General features: G+C 37.0%; 1 long non-coding RNA gene across 1 annotated transcript; it reads left to right on the top strand.

The window, feature by feature from the left end:
- Positions 1–540: 540 nt before the first annotated feature.
- LOC129464771 (uncharacterized) lies at positions 541–17,794 on the top strand. The gene is made up of 4 exons (XR_008651728.2): positions 541–876; positions 4,511–4,587; positions 6,769–6,869; positions 17,716–17,794. It is a non-coding gene; the product is annotated as an uncharacterized lncRNA (long non-coding RNA).
- Positions 17,795–19,498: the final 1,704 nt, after the last annotated feature.

The raw sequence follows: 19,498 nt of genomic DNA, 5'->3' as shown, positions 1-19,498 counted from the left end.
CATTACCTCCATCACCACCACCACCTTCAACACCACCACTACCCCACCATCACCACTACCTCCAATATCACCACCACTACCAACACCATCATCACCACTATCACCTTCACCATCATCACCACTACCACTATCACCACCACTACCACCACCATCACCACTACCTCCACTATCACCACCACTACCACCACCATCATTACCACCACCACTCCCACCATCACCACCATCACCTGTACCACAACTACCACCACCTTGCTAATTGGTCTTCATCCAACAGAAGGCATGTTAATTTTTCTCTCAATGCCTCACATTAAGAGACTCAGAGAATGACCTGTGATATGATATAATTTCAGGGCTGGATGACTAAGTCTGAGCCAGATGCAGGTGCATCAGTAAAGGTCATATGCTCTACAGAAAGGGAGATGGGCTCAGAGATGCAGAGAGAAGCAAAGACTGACAGTGGCTATGACCTCAGAAAGGAAAAGAATGTTGTGGTTCTTGGTTCCTGATAGGCCCCTCAAGGCTGAACCTCCTCACATGTTGGAGCTTTAAAGATACAGCTCTATCAGGCCAGGCGTGGTGGCTCATGCCTGTAATCCCAGCACTTTGGGAGGCCAAGGAGGGAGATCAAGACCATCCTGACTAACATGGTGAAACCCCATCTCTACTAAAAATACAGAAAATTAGCCCGGCGTGGTGTTGTACTCCTGTAGTCCCAGCTACTCAGCGGGCTGAGGCAGGAGAATCGCTTGAACCCAGGAAGTGGAGGTTGCAGTGAGCCGAGATTGCGCCACTGCACTGCAGCTTGGGCGACAGAGTGAGACTCCATCTAAAAAATACAGCTGTATCAAATCCGCTTGTGTTTTAGCCATCTGAGAGGTGAGAATCTTCTGTTTTTGTTATTTACAACCAATTCTTAAATAACAATGTCAAATCAAAATAATCATAGCATATTATTAAAACATTATGAAAATATGTAGATATATTAAATTTATTTAAGATATAAGCTTATGTAGCAATATTTACACGGACATCACCCTTGCTTCCTATATCGAAACCAGAAAATTCATAGAGTTGACTTAATCGAAAATACAGAATTTAAATCTTCATCTATTATCTTTGAAGTAAGGGATTAAGAAAGAATAATTGTATGATTCCCTCTCTTTACTAATTTATAGTATATTGCATGATGAACACATTTGACTCTCAAGTCAACAAGGAATGAAAGAGATTAAGCAATTTCATTAGTTATCTAACTCTAAAATGAATGATGTATTTATAATGATTCAGGATGCTGATACAGGGCAAACATGTTCTTACCGCAGCCAAAGCTAAATTGGCTGGGGAAAAATTGTGGATGATCATGAGTAAAATATTTCTTCCATCATACTTAAAGACGACAGAGAAAGAGAAAACACTGTAAAGGCAGCAAGATCATCATCTTGCACTTAATAAAACTGAAAAGGTTCAGCTGCTGCTTCCAGCAGAACTCAAAATGAAGAAGTTATTTGTATCTTATTTTTCTTTAGCTCTTTTTACCCTATACCATACAGAGGTATCTGCCACAGGGGAATGCCCAATGAATCTTGTTATGTTGCAGAACACAGAGGACTTCTCTAGATTTTTTTAATGGTTTTTGAGAAATAAAAGAGCGATATTCCTGACTCTTTCATTACTTCCTCACTGAGGGAGTTAACACATTTAATTTCTGCTTGACAGCTGGGCATGGATTAAGTGTGTTAAGCAGTTAATCCCTTATCTTTCAAACCTAGAGATTTCCCCAATGGCATCTCAAAGATGTGCTTACAAGGCAATGTATATTTCGTTAGTTACTTACTGAACTGGAACTTGGTTTCCTGAAGGCTGTTACCAGGTGTTTTACCAGGTTACCAATGTCAAAAATGACTTATTTCTCATTAATTAACAGTAAGCACTTGAAGCAATGCCCTGATATGTTTAAATGATGTGTCTATACTGGCATAAATAATCAATATATTATTGTTATTGTTTCTAGTCCTTGACTTAACATCAGAATGCTTTCTTTATTTTTTTTGAAGATTTTAAAAATATATTATAAATGGAACACATAGTCATTTCAGGAAATGTGGAAAGTAAAAAAAAAATTGTATGCATAAGTCACCAATACTTCCACCATCCACAGTTTATCACTGATAAGGTTTCCTTGTGTGCTTACCTTAAACATTTGAAATAGTGAGTGATCAATATTTTAACTATTCATTTAATACTATAGAATAATTTTCCCAACTTTTTTGAAAACATGAACATTAGGGATAGCTTAGCTTAAGTGCTCAATCTCATACTATCCTTTTAGATACTGAGTAACCCCTAAATGTGTGTACTTTGATTGCACTTGTACAAATTTCAGCAATCGTGCTGATTTCAGTAGATATATTATATGAATCATGTGAATCAAATTCAGTGATATCTTCACCAAGCAGAAAACGATGTCCTCTGGCCTCCTACAGTTCCTAAGATACCTGCCTCCAGCCAGCTCACCCATCCGCAGCACCACTAAATATCTAATGTCCTGAAATACCAATTCCTATGGAAACCTCACCAAATGGACAGTGAAATAGGAGGATGATTAATTAAAGATTCTCTGATGCCTGAGATTTTCTAAACACATTTCCTCTATTGTTTTGTTCTAGAGTGAATTCTTTTAGTGCCTGAGACTACATTGATTAATGTGGCTGATGTAAACAGGCACACACATCCAATTCTGAGTCTCTTTCAGGAAATACACAAAATGTATACTATATTCCTCATCTCATAGATGTAGCTTGATTTTTTTTATTTCTAGTTTTATTATAGCAGCATTTCCCCATTAGCCTTCGGCAGGAAATGACAGTGTACTTTTAAAATAACTTTATGTGTTAAAAGGATTTGGGTTGAGATAATTCAGAATTAAGAAGGAATAAACATATTTTGTAAATGTAATGTTCCAGAAGCCATCTTTGGATCCCAGCCTAAAAGGCTCTGATTCTTATCACAAGCAGTCTTTTTTCTTTCTTTTCTTTCTTTTTTTTTTTTTTCAATCCTGAGATAATAGCTTTCCATCTTGCTGGTCTTGGGATGCAGGTTCTACCAACTTTAAAGACAGGGTTCCATAATACAGTTGGTTTGAAATATTCAGGAGAGTGACCCTGCAAGGCCAGTAAGAACTGGCCTGGGTCTTCCTTGCCCTGCAGAGGATGTGGCTGGATACATCAGAATGATAGCCTCAAGGGCATGAGCCTGCCTGGCTCATTCTCTATATTTCTCTGATAAGGATGGGGCAGAAGAGGAAGTCAGATCAACAAAACCTACTTTTGTCAGGTCATGAGCTACTGCTAGATACTTCATGTACCAATGAACTTACTTTATCAAACACATCCACTTATAATTGAGGTTCAGAGAAGTTAAGACATGGCCCCAGGCCATTACGAAGAGTGGAGCAGCATCAGGGCTGAGTCCACGTGCTTAACTCTAAAGCCCAGGACCTTCCACTCTTCTATCCCTCCTCTCCAAGGTCATAGTACCCAACCCCTGCTACCTGTCATGGCCTCCTCCCTTGCCTGTTAATTCTTCTTTCCTTTAGCTCTTCACTTGCAGCTCTCCCACTTGGACCACCCTTCTCCATGTGAATGTATGTTCTCTCCAACACTTTTACCTTTAGTTTTGTGTCAGCTTCTCTTTCAGTCTTGCCCAGCTCTCTCAGAGTGTTTCCACTTTCTATTGCCTTCTCTTTTTATTTCCCTTTCTTCCTTCAGAATACTACTCTTCTGAAAGAGCAAAATTAGTTACATCAGCAACAAAGTGTAAAAACCATGTTATCAATAATATAATGATGTTAAAAATATCCTCAATCAGGCTGACACTTGAATCCTCCTTTAGGAGTCCCTGGAGGGCTCTTGACCAGGGCACAAAGGCAATGCTTCAGACCTCTGAGGAACTTTTCCACAAGATGGGGTTTGAGATGGGGCAGGTGACAAGAACTTCTTGGGGGAGAGAAATAAGGAAGGGAGAAAAGAGAGGAAATAAATGCACAACTTTAACTTCCCCTTTGCTTTCTCTCTGCCTCACATTGGCTGCTCATCCAGGGCTTGTTCTCTTCCTAGCATTAGGGGGGTGACCTTCTCCCATCTCCTAATCACTGTCATCTCCCTGCCGTCTTGCAAAATTTTCTTTTCTCCCCAGTTGTCAGTAGTTCTATGCAAATTCTTCTCAGGAAACAATGGTTACATATATACACTGCAGACACAAAAATACTGACCAGCCACATGCAGACAGTGTAGCCCTATTAAGAAAGGGCACTATTCAAATATCTTGCAGAAAATCTAGCTAGTAAATGTTCACTGATGATCATGTTTCATGAAACAGAATGACTGGTGAGCTGAGTGCTGCATCTGCCTAGATAGCCTCTTGTCTCACTCAGCCATGGGCGTCTTTCTCGCTCCCCATTGGTGGCATTCAAGAAGCATATGATGAATCATGTTGTTTTCCATCATTTCAGAGCTGATATCAGTCAACAAATAACTCAGTCAGAACTGAGCACTAACACTGCAGGCCCAAGTTTACGAAGACACAAGAGTAAGTTCTGACCCACAATTGGGATGATGTCTTATGGGAGGCTCCGTGGTTCAGATCAAAGTGCAAATAAGATAAGTTTCATCTCATTTCATCCCATTTTCATAACATCATAAATTCATATCTTAATAACTTCAGACTATTTTCTCAAATATGTATTAACTTAGTCATAAAGGGAACAATGAAAACATGTTACTGGATTTGACACAGAAAAACAAATCTAAGTAACTGCACCATTAGTGATAGGTTACATACAAAGAGAGACACTGTTCATTTTCTAATAAAGTGTAGCAATTCATATTGCCTTAATTGGACACTTTCCAGGTTCTCTGTTTTTCCTAAGTTAGGTTATGCAACTAAACCCACCACTCCAGGGAGATGAATTACAATCATTTTAATAGGGGAGTATATGCTGACCTTGGAGTTCTCTAAATTGCTCTAAGTGAACAGGAAGTAATTATAATGGGCTGCAACTACACTCAGGTAACTTACAAAATGCTGTTGAAAACTCACACTATAGCTATTATATGATAAGATTTACTGCTTGGTCCTTCAAACTTCAATCAAATTAACAAATAGCATTCTTTAAAGAAGAACATCAGGAAGATAGTTCATGTATGATTTAGGTAAACATTATCAAATGTCTGTACACAAACACACACAAAAATCGTGGCACAACATGTGGGATGAATAAATAAAACCACAGAGGAAATGAGTGCCTATGCTCACACCTGCCATTCTGTGGGAGGTCTTCAGTGAAAATGACCATCAAAGAACTACCTGGAAGAGCCCTGAGAACGTTGTTCCTCCTCTCAGGAATGAGTGGGGAAGCTCAGTACTGTGTGTAAGCTCCTCTTCCAAGGCAGAGTCATGAATGGACAGCTGCGGACACTCATTCTGGTTCATCATGTGCCTATGTTCCACTGGAGGATCCATGGCCTCAGGGGCATCTGGACAGCACTCAGGATGGGAGGGGGCAGCTCTGTGTCCCAGGAAAGGAAGAGGTAGAGGCCTTTAGAGTTTGCTGTACCTAGGGCTTATGTGAAGCGTGTTCTCCCACTCATAGTCTCTAGCTGACCTAGGTTTCTGAGGCTCCCAAAACAAAACCCCTGGAAAGAATGGGGCCCTATCTTCAGGATTCTGAGATTCTGGAAGGTAACCATACTGAGGTGGAGAAGAGGCATGGGAAGGAAAGAGAATAAATCAGAAAGTGAGAGAAATACTCTATAGGATTGGAGTTTAATGAATTGTGGTATGCACTTACTAGAGTATTTTGCCTATTTAATTTTAACTAGAGACCTATGACTTTATTATGTGAATAACTTATACTTTAGGCCATTACCTAGCACAACTAAATTAAATATTTATTTCAAGATGAGATTTGTTGGGTGAATATTTAATGATAGGAGCTTTATTACTGAAAATTGTTATTATGTCATTTTTTTATTTTTATTATTTTTATTTTTTATTATTATACTTTAGGTTTTAGAGTACATGTGCACAACGTGCAGGTTTGTTACATATGTATCCATGTGCCATGTTGATTTGCTGCACCCATTTATGTCATTTTTTATCAACACTGATCTTTTAGCTTTGTATCTATTACTTTTTCATTTATTTTGGTATCTATAAGAAAGATGTATTTTATGTTTATTTTCACACATTGTATATTAAACTGAACATTTTATATGTTCCTACTGTCTATTTTTTATTTTTGTAGAGATGGAGTCTCCCCATCTTGCCCAGGCTGGTCTTGAACTTCTGGCCTCAATAAATTCTCCCACTTTGGCTTCCCAAAGAGTTGGGATTAGAGATGTGAGTCACTGTGCCAGGCCCTCAGATCTTCCTATTCTTAACAGTGGTTTTACTATTACTTTCCTACCCGTACTATAACTTGATTTCAGACCAGAGTTTCCAATCAGAAGTTAAAATGTCATATTGAACTATTTTCAATACAAATGTTTGTGAAATATAGGAAAAAAACATGGTCTAAGAAATTTTGAAATGAATACATGTCCTAAAATATAACTTTAAAATGTTTGGTATTATATATACCACAGTCAAATTTGGCAATCCTTTAAATGATATATTAATGATTTTGTTGTTTTGGAATAATTTTGTCTGAATTTATTTCTATATAAATATTCCATCCTACAAACTACTTCTTATTTTTTTCACATACAGATCTTAAGTGTGCAATGCAATGAGGATGGAGCAACATATACACCAGTCAAGACAAAGAACATGTCCATTACCCCAAAACGTTCTCTTACACCCACTTCCAGGTGATGCCCCTGGCAACCATGAGTTTGGTTTGTAGCATCAAGACTTTACCTGTTCTTGAATTTCAATATATGGAACCAGGCAGGAGCATAATTCAGCTTCTTTTATTCATAGTTCTTGAGATTGATTCATGCTGTTGTTTGTATCAGTAGTCCATGTATTTTTAAATTAGTGAATCATATTCCATTGTATAAACATACTACAACTTCTTACATTATTCTGTTGATGGACACATGGCCTTTTCCAGTTTTGGTTGTTAGGGGAAAAGCAACTGCAAACATTCTTAAGACTTTTTTGTGGGCTTTATTGTTTGTTTTTGGTAAATACCTACTAACAGTGGAATTGCTGGATCTTAGGGTTGGTGTAAGTTTACATTTATCAGAAACTGCTGAACTGCTTTCCAAAGTAATGTTTTGCGTGTATGAGAGTCTTAATTCCTCCACAACCACTCCAACACTGGGTGGTATTGATCTATTTGATGTTAGCCATTGGAGTAGTATGAAATGCTTTTCGTGAATGTAATTTTGGTTTAGCTCATGAACAATGATATTGACCATATTTTCATGTGCTTAGTGGCCACTGATATATTTTCTTTTTGAAACATGTGTCTAAGTATTTTGCCTATTTAATTTTGTATATTTTTCTTTTTTTTTGAGCTGTAAGAATTATATAAATTCTGGATCTATGAAAATCCTCAAGTATACATATTCCAAATATTTTATTTTATAATGTGGTTTACATCTGTTCATGTATTATGAACAGAATTTTTTAAAAATCACATCCAATTAATCAAATTTTTCCTTTTATGTTGAGTCCATTTTGTGGACTAAATATCATTGCTATACCAAAGTCCTGAGGTGATGCTCTAATATTTTCCTCTAGCAGCTCTCTAATGTTAACTTTTATATTTAGGGCAGTGATCCATCTTAAATTAACGTTTTGGTGATTTGTTATGTATTCTTGACAAAATGAGCTTTTTAATATGCTTTTTAAGTCTTTCATAATCTCTGGTAATATTTCTAATCTTGAATTCAATTTTGTCTGATATTAATCTAATTCTACCAGCTTCCTTATTCTTACTTTTGTATGCTATATCTTTCCTCCATCTTAACATAGTTCTTTATCTGAGACTTTATATTATGTAGCTGAGCCTGATTTTTTTAATCTCATCTTCCAGTCTCTGCCTTTTAACTGGAGTATTCAGTCTATTTATATTTAAGGCAATTACTGATATGATTGGTCATAGTTCTTCCGCCTTGCAATGCATTTTCATTTTGTCTCATGTGTCTTTTATTCCTTTGTTTCTCCCTTCCTATATTATTTTGGGTTAGATTATTGCTATTAGAATTCCAATTCAATACTTTGATTGAATTTTGTTTCAATATTTAGTTAAACTGAAATCTGTACTTACACTGAATTAAAAGTAGGACAGTAGAAATAATCCAAACTGAATGAGAAAAATATTTTAAATTATACTTTTTTAGTTATACATTATATTTCTTCTTAGTGGTTATTTTAGGAATTAAAATATGCATTCTTAATTTATCACTGTCTGCTTAAAACCATAAATATTACTTCACATACAGTATAAAAGCTGTCAGTGTATAAATTAACCTATCTACCTGTGTTTTGCTAGTGTCATAATTTTTATAAAGTATTTGCTATAAACTTCACATTGCAATTAAATCATTTTTGCATTAAATATTTAGTTTTCTTTTAGATAAAATAATAGGGGAAAAAATACCATCTTTTACATCTGCCCACGTTTCTTATTTTATTTTTATATTTTTGAGGAAGTCTTTCTCTGTGGTCCATGCTGGAGTGCAGTGGTGCAATCTCAGCTCATTGCAACCTTCGCCTCCCGAGTTCAAGAGATTCTCGTGCCCCAGCCCCTCGAGTAGCTGGGATTACAAGTGTGTGCCACCACACGCGGCTAATTTTTGTATTTTTAGTAGAGATGGGGTTTGGCGATGTTGGCCAGCCTGGTCTCAAACTCCTGGCCTCAAGTGATCCTCCCCCGGTGACCTCCCAAAGTTCTGGGATTACAGGCTTGAGCCACCCTGCCAGTTGCATCTACCTACATGTTTCTATTCTTTCCTGTAGATGTACATTTCCATCTGATACCATTTTCTTTCATGCTGAAAACGTTTTATGGTACAGTTCTATCGGTAGTTAATCTTTTTCAGATTTTATTTATCTTAAAAGTCTTCATTTCAAATTCATGTTTTGCTTGATATAGACTTCTCGGTTAATGAGTCTGAGTCTGTGTGCATGTGTGTATATGAGTGTAGAATGCTGATTTCCAGAGTTGTGCATTATTTTCTGATCAGGGTTGTTCCGATATATCCATTCTTCTTTCATAGAAATCATAACTCTTAGAGCACTATTTAAAAATATTAATAATTCAAGATAGCATAAATCAACCTTTATTATTATTTTTCAAATTCATATACTAGGCAGGTAGTAAAAAGAGAATTAAATGCACATTTGAAACAAAAGTATATTTGTAAAAAATATTACATTTACTAAATTATAATGCCAATACAGATGGCCATTAAATTAATACTTACACTGGAATTGGTATCCAGTTAACAATAATTTTCATCATTATTTATATTGGCCTAAATTCATTTTATCTTTGCAAAATAAAATTATGGACTTCTAAAACCAATCATTAGTTGATAAGGAAGGCTGCCGACAGAAAACTATAATTCATAAATACAAACACATTTTATTATTAAGTATCATGATATATCATTTATTTGGTTTTAGTTGAATAAAACAAGTTACCCCAGGTTTCTTTGCATGTATGAAAGAAAATAAAAATGTTATGACAGTACAAAATATGGATGATCACTACCATTTATTCATTTTCTCTAGTGCCATTGGTGTCTTGATTCTATAATCCAAACTCTCAAATTAAAACAGATGCTTCACATTTTCTAAAAGTATTCTTTTTGGGGGTTGAAGAGTGTTTACTCAGGAAACAGCCTCACAATGTTACGCATATTATATCTGTATGATGGATAGATCCCATGAAAATATGTCAAGCTTCGCTGGCAGGCGAAAACATATGGTAAGGGTTAGACATTTACCATGTGTGAATTTTCTAAGAATAAGTGGTAATAAAACTAGATCTGCTGTCAGTCAGCTATTCGGTATTCCAAAGGATAAGTGCACATTAAATTCATGGTATTATATTCAGAATTTTAAAATAAATAGCACCCCCATAGAGTAGCATGATAATGTTTATTGTTTGCCTATTTGTGGTGGTCAAGCTTATTAGATTTGGTCCGAGTGTCTTAAAATATTGAAATCGGAAAATCAGAAGTCATCTTGTCCAGTCTATATCTATCATAGATCTCATTCTTCACATTTACCAACTCCCTAGAGAATCTGTTACATCTTAAACAACTAGCAGAAGGAGAAAAGTTCTTTTATTTTACCAAGATGTATTTCTCCTAATTTTCAAATTATCATTTTAAATTTTATCTCATTGAATCTTCTCAGATAAGCTTCTTTCAGACGTTAGCTCAGAGCTCAATACCAGTTCCTACTGTATATCCACTATTTAGATAAATGATGAGATCACAAGCCTGAAAATATTTCAAAATAGCTCTTTAATTTTACTAAAATTAAACCAGAAGTTTTTTTTTTTTAATTTTTCCTCGAAACCATGTGCTATCGTAACCCCAGAAGAGGTTACATTGCTAAAAACAAAGAGAACACTGATTACTTTTTAATCTTAAAATTGACCTTCTTGACTTCTTTAGTGAAGCAATGATTATCAAAGGATTTGTCAGGAGAGAAATGACTATTATAAATTTTTTATCTCCTCTGGGATGGACACAGCAGCTTGTCAGTTTAACCAGAACTTTTCTCTTTTTCCTTGCTAACTCAACCAATATTGATTTTGTCTGGGCATCTGCTCAGCACAGGCTCTGGAGAGGTAGGCTCCAGGGAGTGAATCCTCATGGATGCTGGCATTATGGTGATGTCATTTATCTTCCTGTGATTGGTTGGAAGATATGTACATGGCTTTGTTCTGGCCAATGGCTACAGGGAGAATTCTTCTTTCTAAAATGTCCTGGGGGCGAAAACCCTATTGTTCCCATGCCATTTCTATTCAGAATTCTGTTATGGGAGTACAGGACACTTCTTGCTGCAGTGGTTACCTTGTACCCAACAGGTGACAAGCTTAGAGAAGAGTACTCATTGTGCCAAGGATGGTACAGCAAAGTGATAAATGGCCCTGGGAATACAGGACCTCATGGAGCCACCTCCAGACATCTTGTTGGATGAAATTATTAATTATCTAGATAATTAAGTCTTGGGTGGTCAGGAATCCTCTTCCTTGATGCTGAAAGCCATCCTAACCACTACTGCACTTTCAGCACATCAAAAGGCAGGCCTGCAGACACAAATCTAAGAATTTCATTGAATTCCAAGGACAGAGAAAAAGAACCTATGAAAAATAGGAAGTGGAAAGCCCCAGACTAGGTAGTAAGAAGAAGGAAAGGAGGGAGAGCTAGGGAGGATTTGGAAGTGGGGAATGTGTTCTCATAGAACCTCCATAGGCGGAGGCAGATGTTAGAAAAATTTAGGACATGTATGATAGTCAAAACATTCAACAATCAGTATGGCATGGGCACAGCCCTCAGTGTGGACTCCTGTCTTGCACTCACAAAGGGTGCTATATCAGAGCAGCACCAATAGCGCCTGGCAGGCTAGCCAGGGGAGAATTGGTTTGCTGCTGAGAACCTGTCTCTGACCCCCACAACACACAAACCCAATTCTGTGGCATGGACATGCCTCAAAAATCCCTGCATGCCTCTGAATGTCAGGAGGCCCTGAAGACAGCTGGGGTGAGAGCTAGCCGCCTTGCCTGGGTCTATCAGGGTGCCAGGCAAAGTTACCTCAGTCAAGGGTGATGGAAAAGAGTCTGTGAGAGCTGATGGAAGTCTGGCAAGACTGGAGTGCCACCAGACCCTGACTGCGGTGGCCACAAGTTACACTGCCCATCAGCCAGTGCTAATGGAATGCCCAGGGCAGACACACCTCAGAAGCCACTGGCACAGTGAGCCTTTCTGACAAGTGAGAATCACAGAAGCCCCTGGGGTCTGAAGCTAAGATTCGTCTTGTATAACGAATCTCCCCTTCCCCTCACTCCTAGGGCACACTTTGGTTAAGTTTGGAAAGGGTGGGCAGAACTTGAAAGTGGAGCTGCTGCTGTCAACTCAGAGATTGGGTTACGTAAAGGGGTTATATAAATATAACCCCATTATATAAATATAAATACAACCTTTTTATATAACCCAATCTCATAAAAATACAATCTGTATAATTCAAGATAGTGTAAATAAACCTTTATTTATAGTTTTCAATAATAATATAACCCAATCAATCAATAATAATAATATATAATATAATAATCGGTAATAATAATATAACCCAATCTTATATAAATACAATCTGTATTCACACAGATATATAAATATATAATATATACTATATATAAAGATATAGTATATATAATATATAATATACTATATATACTATACGTATATATAGTATATATATAAAATATAAGTATATAATATATAAGTATACATAATATATAAGTATATTATATATAAGTATATTATATATAATATATAAAAATATAACCCCTTTATATAACTCAATCTTATATGATACAATCTATAACACCATATATGGGGTTATATAATTTATCTGTATATAAATTTATGTAGATATATTTATATATAAATACAAATTTATATACATCTGTATATAAAGGGTTACATAAATATAAATATATAATATTTATATTATATACAAAGGGCATTATAGATATATATATAATAAGAGGTTATTTATACATAATTATAACCCCTTTATATAATGCAATCTTATATGATACACTCTGTAACCCCAGTTACAGATTATATTAGTCTGTTCTCACGCAGCTATGAAGAAATACCCGAGACTGGGTAACTGATAAAGGAAAGAGGTTTACTTGACTCACAGTTCCTCGTGGGGAGTCCTCAGGAAACTTACAATCATGGTGGAAGGCAAAAGGGAAGCAAGGAACCTTCTTCACAAGGTGGCAGGAGAGACATTGTGTGCCAAGTAAAAGCAAAAGCCCCTTATAAAACCATCAGATCTCATGAAAACTCACTTACTATTATGAGAACAGCATGGGGGAAACCGTCCCCGTGATTCAAGTACCTCCACCTGGTCCCACCCTTGACACATGGGGATTATTAAAATTCAAGATGACATTTGGGTAGGGACACGGAGCCAAACCCTATCACAGATCCCGATGGATGGCACTGCACTCCAACAACTTCCTCTTCTCGCTATCCCAGAGATGGGGCTCTGTGAAAAGCTGAAATCACTTATACAAAAATAAAACTCAGGTGAGCTCTACTTGAGAAGTGTGTTGCTGGGAAGCATTTTTTTTTCCCAGTTACACTCTCAAAAGAAAGCTCCATCAGGCACACTGTGCAACACAGAGATTTTGAGCCCAGATTCTGCTTGGTTACTCTTATTGCCATGGTCTTAGTTCCTCACCATCATTTCTTAAGAGTTCATTTCTGAAATTAAATACACATTCTAAAATAATCAAGTCTAGATTTTGTATGTGCTCATTAATCATTTTAAAATTTGCCATGTTTTAATTATGTGTAGTTGCTTACTCCCACTATTATTTAATTGAAATTTATATTCCACCTATTTTTAAACCAGTTGGAATAATCTTTTTAATTAAGCACTATTTGAAATAGAACAATCAGAGGACTGCCATTAATCCACTAATCCTTCTTGGGAATTGGGTGGGGTATCAATCAATCGTCAGTCAATTAAAAAACAGAAAAGCTTCCGGATGGCTAAAAGAAGCTACAAAACTCAAAGGATTACAGGATTACATACGTATTACAGTAAAAATAAGTACATTAATTAAACAAGATCATGAATGTGGAGTATCCAGTTGTCTGAGCAGCTTAAACAGTGTGGTCCTTTCCCTAAAGGTCTTATACTATAAGACTTTGTGTAAGAATATTATAAATTATTCTAGGGCAATGATCAAAAAGAAGGTAAATAGGCACAAGCAATCATCTTTTAAATGCTTTACAATATTTTAGACATTTCATTGGTTTATTCATCTAACAATCACTGGATTGAAAATGTTGAGTGGAACCAGTATCCCTTCTGCTTCTGGTTATGGCAACCTATTTAATAAGAGATATACCTGGACAATAGCAGTTCAGCATTTCTTAATACAAACCTCCATGGTTATTTGTCTTGCTCTGTTGCCCAGGCTAGAATGCAGTGGTGTGATCTCGGCTCACTGCAGCATTGACCTGCTGGGCTCAAGCTATCCTCCCACCTCAGCCTTCTGAGTAGCTGGGACCGTAGGCGTGCATCATCATACTCGGCTAAGTTTTGTAGGTATTTTTGTAGAGATGGGGTTTCACTATGTTTCCCAGGCTGGTTTTGATCTCCTGGGCTCAAGCTGTCTGCCCACCTCACCCACCAAAAGTGTTGGGATTACAGGTGTTGAGTCACCTTGCCTGGCCTAAGAACACATTCTTAAACTTTTGGCTCTAAAAGAAGTCTAAGTACCAGGCTAAGTACAAAAATCATTTTATAAACTCCATTTTGCCTTTTGTTTAGATGTAAGTCACTGAAACATGACTGATAGACCCCGAAGAAGAAAAGGGCTGAATATTATTTGGGTCAAGAATACTTTACTCACAGGAAGCAAAAACATTCTGAAAGGTTCCAAATGAAAGAAGACATCTGATGGGCAATGTGTGAATCACTGGACTAACCTGATTTTGTTATGCACTTACACCTGTGATTCCTGATGTCAAACTTCGCAAGTCCTTTATCCCTTGAATTTTCCTATGAAATACCATTGAAAGAGGGAAAGAAGACGGCTAGTGGATACTTTTCTACACCATCAATGTAGAGGGTTGGCAACAAGGACTTACAACTTAGATTTGTAAAATTTTGTCCCAAACAGACATAATTGTATTATTTGCAAATTTAAAGACTAAATATAATTATATACTTTTCACTTCACATAAAAAAGTAAATGCATCCTTGTAACAACACATAGTTACAAACTGTACATCTTAAGAGTAGACACTTTGCACTCTAATGAAACTTGATATTAAGTAATTTGAATCAACACTGAGCAACCTCCAAGCCTGATATATATTTTATATATTTTAATCTAGATATTTTAATATTAATATCTTTAAAATTTCTAAGTGTATATTTTTTAAATGTTTAAGATAAGTCTTCCATTTGTTGGCTCCTTGGAAGAATATATTTAGAAGAACAGCTCCCTGCAGCAGGGAGACAGATTTTTTTCCCCATGTATTAGTTAGTAGACTGTAATGCAATAATGAGGGTCTAGGCTGAAGATTGCTTTTTTATTCCTTTTGCCTGCTGAGCATGAAAATATCTTCAACGTTTCTCAGTAACAATGTAAATACAGCTTGTCTTGATAGAGTTGGCACATTAACCATATCTGGTCATTTGGAGGCAATTGGCCACGTGATCCCAGCAACCTTTCCTAAACATTGCCCCAGGCACCACGTTATACTGAAATAGGAGCTGAGAAAAGTACATTTCAGGTGGCTTATGTGCAGGAATAAGCAGATTCTGTCTGTTTCAGGAAGGTTCAATTGAGTATTCATTTGAAATATCAATTATTACTCTGACAGTATTTTCTTAACTAGTTTTTATATAAAAATTTAGTCACTATTATCTGTGTATTCATTTTATTTAAAAAATCCCAGTGCTTACAATTCCTTGTTCATAGTGACATAAATGATCATGCTTTTTAAATAATAAAGGACAAAATGAGCCGGCATGCTAGTCATCGTTATAATGCATTACTAAAAAGATGTACTCTCAAAAGGTCTTTTACTTAACCCTCCCAATACCCAAAATATTGCTTAACAATAGTGGCTTGCTATTTCAGGAGAGTAATCAGGATTGAAATACTGTTATAATCAGCTAATGGTGCTGAGAGAGGGTGAAGGAGGGAGGTCAAGGAGAGCCCCAGATGTAGATGATGAGAATCAGCTCTCTGCACAAGGGAAGTGGAGGGTGGTGGGTAGGTGAGAGTTGGTGTGGGTGGGTGTGGGTGAGGAGTGCCGTTGCAGACAAACGAAGAAACAGGGATATAGGTCCAGAAATGGGGGTGGGAGTAGGGTGGTGGCAGAACCTTGAGGGGCTCCCTGCAATTATTTCTGGAGCCTAAAGCAAGAGGTATAATGGCATTAGAGGGTTAAGCAGGGCAGCTGCAAGCAGGAAGGAGATGATGAGGGAAGAGACTAGGGGAGACTTGAGAAAATACTGGGTAACATTGGCAAGAACAACAGTTGTTTGGATGTGGGCCAGTGACAGAGTAAGAGTAGGACCATCCAAGCCTCCTGGAGCCAGGAGAAGGTTTGTTAGGTTCGGACATTGAGTTCAGTTTCAGACTTGTCACTTATGAGAGCTGAGGGTGTGGCTGGGGTACTATTTGGGAGAGAAGTGCACAGTTACTTAGGCATGAAGACACTCATATGTATCGCGTGCTGCAGCACTCAAATGTGCTACTTAAAATATTTATTATGGTTTCTTTTTGAAGTCTTCCATTTAATAGCAAAAAATCCTGGATTTATTATAGGGAATCTGTAACTCAGTCCATGAACATGGGGCCTTACAGCATTTGAAATTAAATTTAGAAATATATCACATTTTACAAAAATGCTAGGCGTAATGAACAAACAAAATCCAGCAAACAGCAAGCCTATTCTGAGCCGTCATTCTTCTTACTACCCCCTACACTGGTCTTCACACTTGGCAATCAGTGTGGCCATGCAGGGAGCTCACATATTATACTGCATCCTACCTCTGCCTTCTTGATGTCAATGTCTCAACACAGTTAAGCTGCAAAGAGGATGAAACTCTTTTTTATTTTTTTTAGACGGAGTCTCACTCTGTTGCCTGGGCTGGAGTGCAATGGCATGATCTCGGCTCACTGCAACCTCTGCCTCCTGGGTTCAAGCGATTCTCCTTCCTCAGCCTCCTGAGTAGCTGGGATTACAGGCCCCTGCCACCATGCCTGGCTAACTTTTTGTATTTTTTTTAGTAGAAACGGGTTTCACTATGTTGGCCAGGCTGGTCTCGAACTCCTGACCCCATAATCCACCCACCTCGGCCTCCCAAAGTGCTGAGATTACAGGTGTGAGCCACTGTGCCTGGCCGAGGACGAAGGTTTAAATTAACACTTTATGAACCCTGGGAGACTTCATTGATATTGCCCAAGATGTGTTACTGGGAACACACATGTTTTGCCCAAGATTTGTTGCTGGGAACTCACAGTACTAGATGCCATTTTCTCTTGATAAAAAATCAACCTCAATGATATTTTCTCTAGATAATCTCTTTCCCTGGACACATTTATTTAATCATTATTTCTTTAGTATCTCACCTTATATGTACTGTTACCCTTTGCTCTATTGGTCAAGTGGAATTGGTAGCAATAGATGTTCAATCTTTCATGAAAACCTTGCCACTTTAAAATTTGGAAACATCGTAAGGTTTTTAAAGACATAGTGGAGGGTACAGTTTAATATAGTACAATAGCAAACATATAAAGACAACCTCTTCAGGACCTGGAAATATTTTTGTCAAATGAAGTCTTGCTTAATCTATTGCCATTACTCATCAATTGAACCCAGTTTTTAAAAGAATGAAGGTGTCTGTGTCCTTCTTGATTTATTCATTCATTCATCTAGCACATACTTATTAAGCACTTATTATGTGTTTTGCAAATTTCAGGTAATAGGACTAAAATGAACAAAAGGAACACAATCTTTTGCCTTGACAGAACTTACCTCTTAGTGAGGGAACATAGGCCACGTTAATACAAAAGTAAGATTTGTGGGTGTTTACTAATTGTTATGACACACCACTAATACATTTTTTTCTTGCTTTATACCAAAGGAAATAGTACTTATTATTAAATAATTAGACAAAATTCAACAACCTTCTTGGTGCAGTTCGATTTTATTATATTTATATATTTTTAATTGGATGCAAACAATTTTTTTTCCTTTCAGTCTAAAAATATTGATTAAAATCCATTCCTTTACCCAGCGGTGGTATAAACATGTTTGAAATAGTCTTAGAAAAATTGGTCCATTTTTTATTTTTTTACTTTAAAAATAAATCAACTGAAGCTTGGAGATCTTATGTGACTTCTCCAAGGATGTATAGTTGATATCAGAGATGGAACAAAATCCAGTACATTAAGGAAGCAATTCTGAGAATATTCACAGTTACTACACTATAGTGTGGAATAAGACTAGAAGTGAATTTGATTTATTTTCAAATTAAAAAAAATCATGAATCAAAACATGTGAAGTGGCTTAAAATCATACGTTGGTTGAATTGAATGTGAAAGGTGAAATTGGACAAAAATATGCATGAACTATATCTCGGCATTGTTCCATAGAGGCCATGTCTTGTCCCTTGATAAACATTCTTTTTTTAAATTTTAGAGCATAATTGAGTTACTCCTTAATGACTATTTTAAGGGACACTAACAAGGGTATAAAAATAAAAGCCAAGGTATCTGAACTTTCCATTTACGTAAGCTTGCTAAATAAGCCCCTCTTCCTGCACCTCTCTAGGCAACTGAGCCTGAGCACACGTCTCCATGGCGGCAGGAGTCATTGCTTTTTAGATCACATTCTCCGAGCAAGAGCCGAGAAATCGATATCTCTCACAAGGTTGTAGACGTGCTGGAAACTGATTAGTCATTAACCTTTTGTCACTCCTCCCAGCACTCATGGAAGGAGTTGCAGCATGTCAATGGATTTTGAAAGAGTACCAGGATTAAACTTCTCCATGGCAGTGGGCATTTGTGAAAGGTCTGTTCTGAAATACCAGTACCATCTTCTCACATGTTAAGGGCCAAAAATCTCAGTAAGTCACTCCAAATCAGGTTTTACAGATGATTTTTTGAAATACTGATTCTGGTATTGTCCCTGAAAATTTAATTTATCAAATAAGCCAATTAAGTAGGGTCTTTTAAAGGCATGTAGGGACCATTCAGCACTGGATGGACAAGAAAATGAACATATTAATCTTACAGTCAGCAACGTTTTGTTGATGCTTTGGAAACTGAACCGCAAAGAAGTACTTAAATGAAATGAAAGAGTTAATTTGACTTCTAAGAGCCATAAACTGGCTTGGGTTGGGTGGATTCTGTATTCCCAGACTCTGGTTCAATAAAAATGTAAATGTTATCTGGGTACACAAAGCATATTTCATGGTGATAATGAATCTGTTGACATACCGTTCATACTTTATTATATAAATTTTAGTAATGTATTTGCCAGAGAGAAAAATGAATACACAGGGAAAAACTCTGTGCTCAGCTCTACAATCTGCCCCGGGTTGGCTGGCACACGTTCTCTTCTGACCTTGGCGCAGTTTGCTGGGCTGCCTTGATTTAATCAATCAGAGCCCTGTGGATGTTGAGAGGAACACGACGGCGTCATTGACTGAGCTAATCTAACTGGATTTGAAATAGGAGCTAGAAGATGGGTTATTTTTA

The sequence above is a fragment of the Symphalangus syndactylus genome, chromosome 16 (genome assembly GCF_028878055.3).
Source record: "Symphalangus syndactylus isolate Jambi chromosome 16, NHGRI_mSymSyn1-v2.1_pri, whole genome shotgun sequence".
Lineage (NCBI taxonomy): Eukaryota > Metazoa > Chordata > Mammalia > Primates > Hylobatidae > Symphalangus > Symphalangus syndactylus.
The sequence above is the reverse complement of the archived record's forward strand: the minus strand, read 5'-3'. Positions and strand labels throughout refer to the sequence as shown.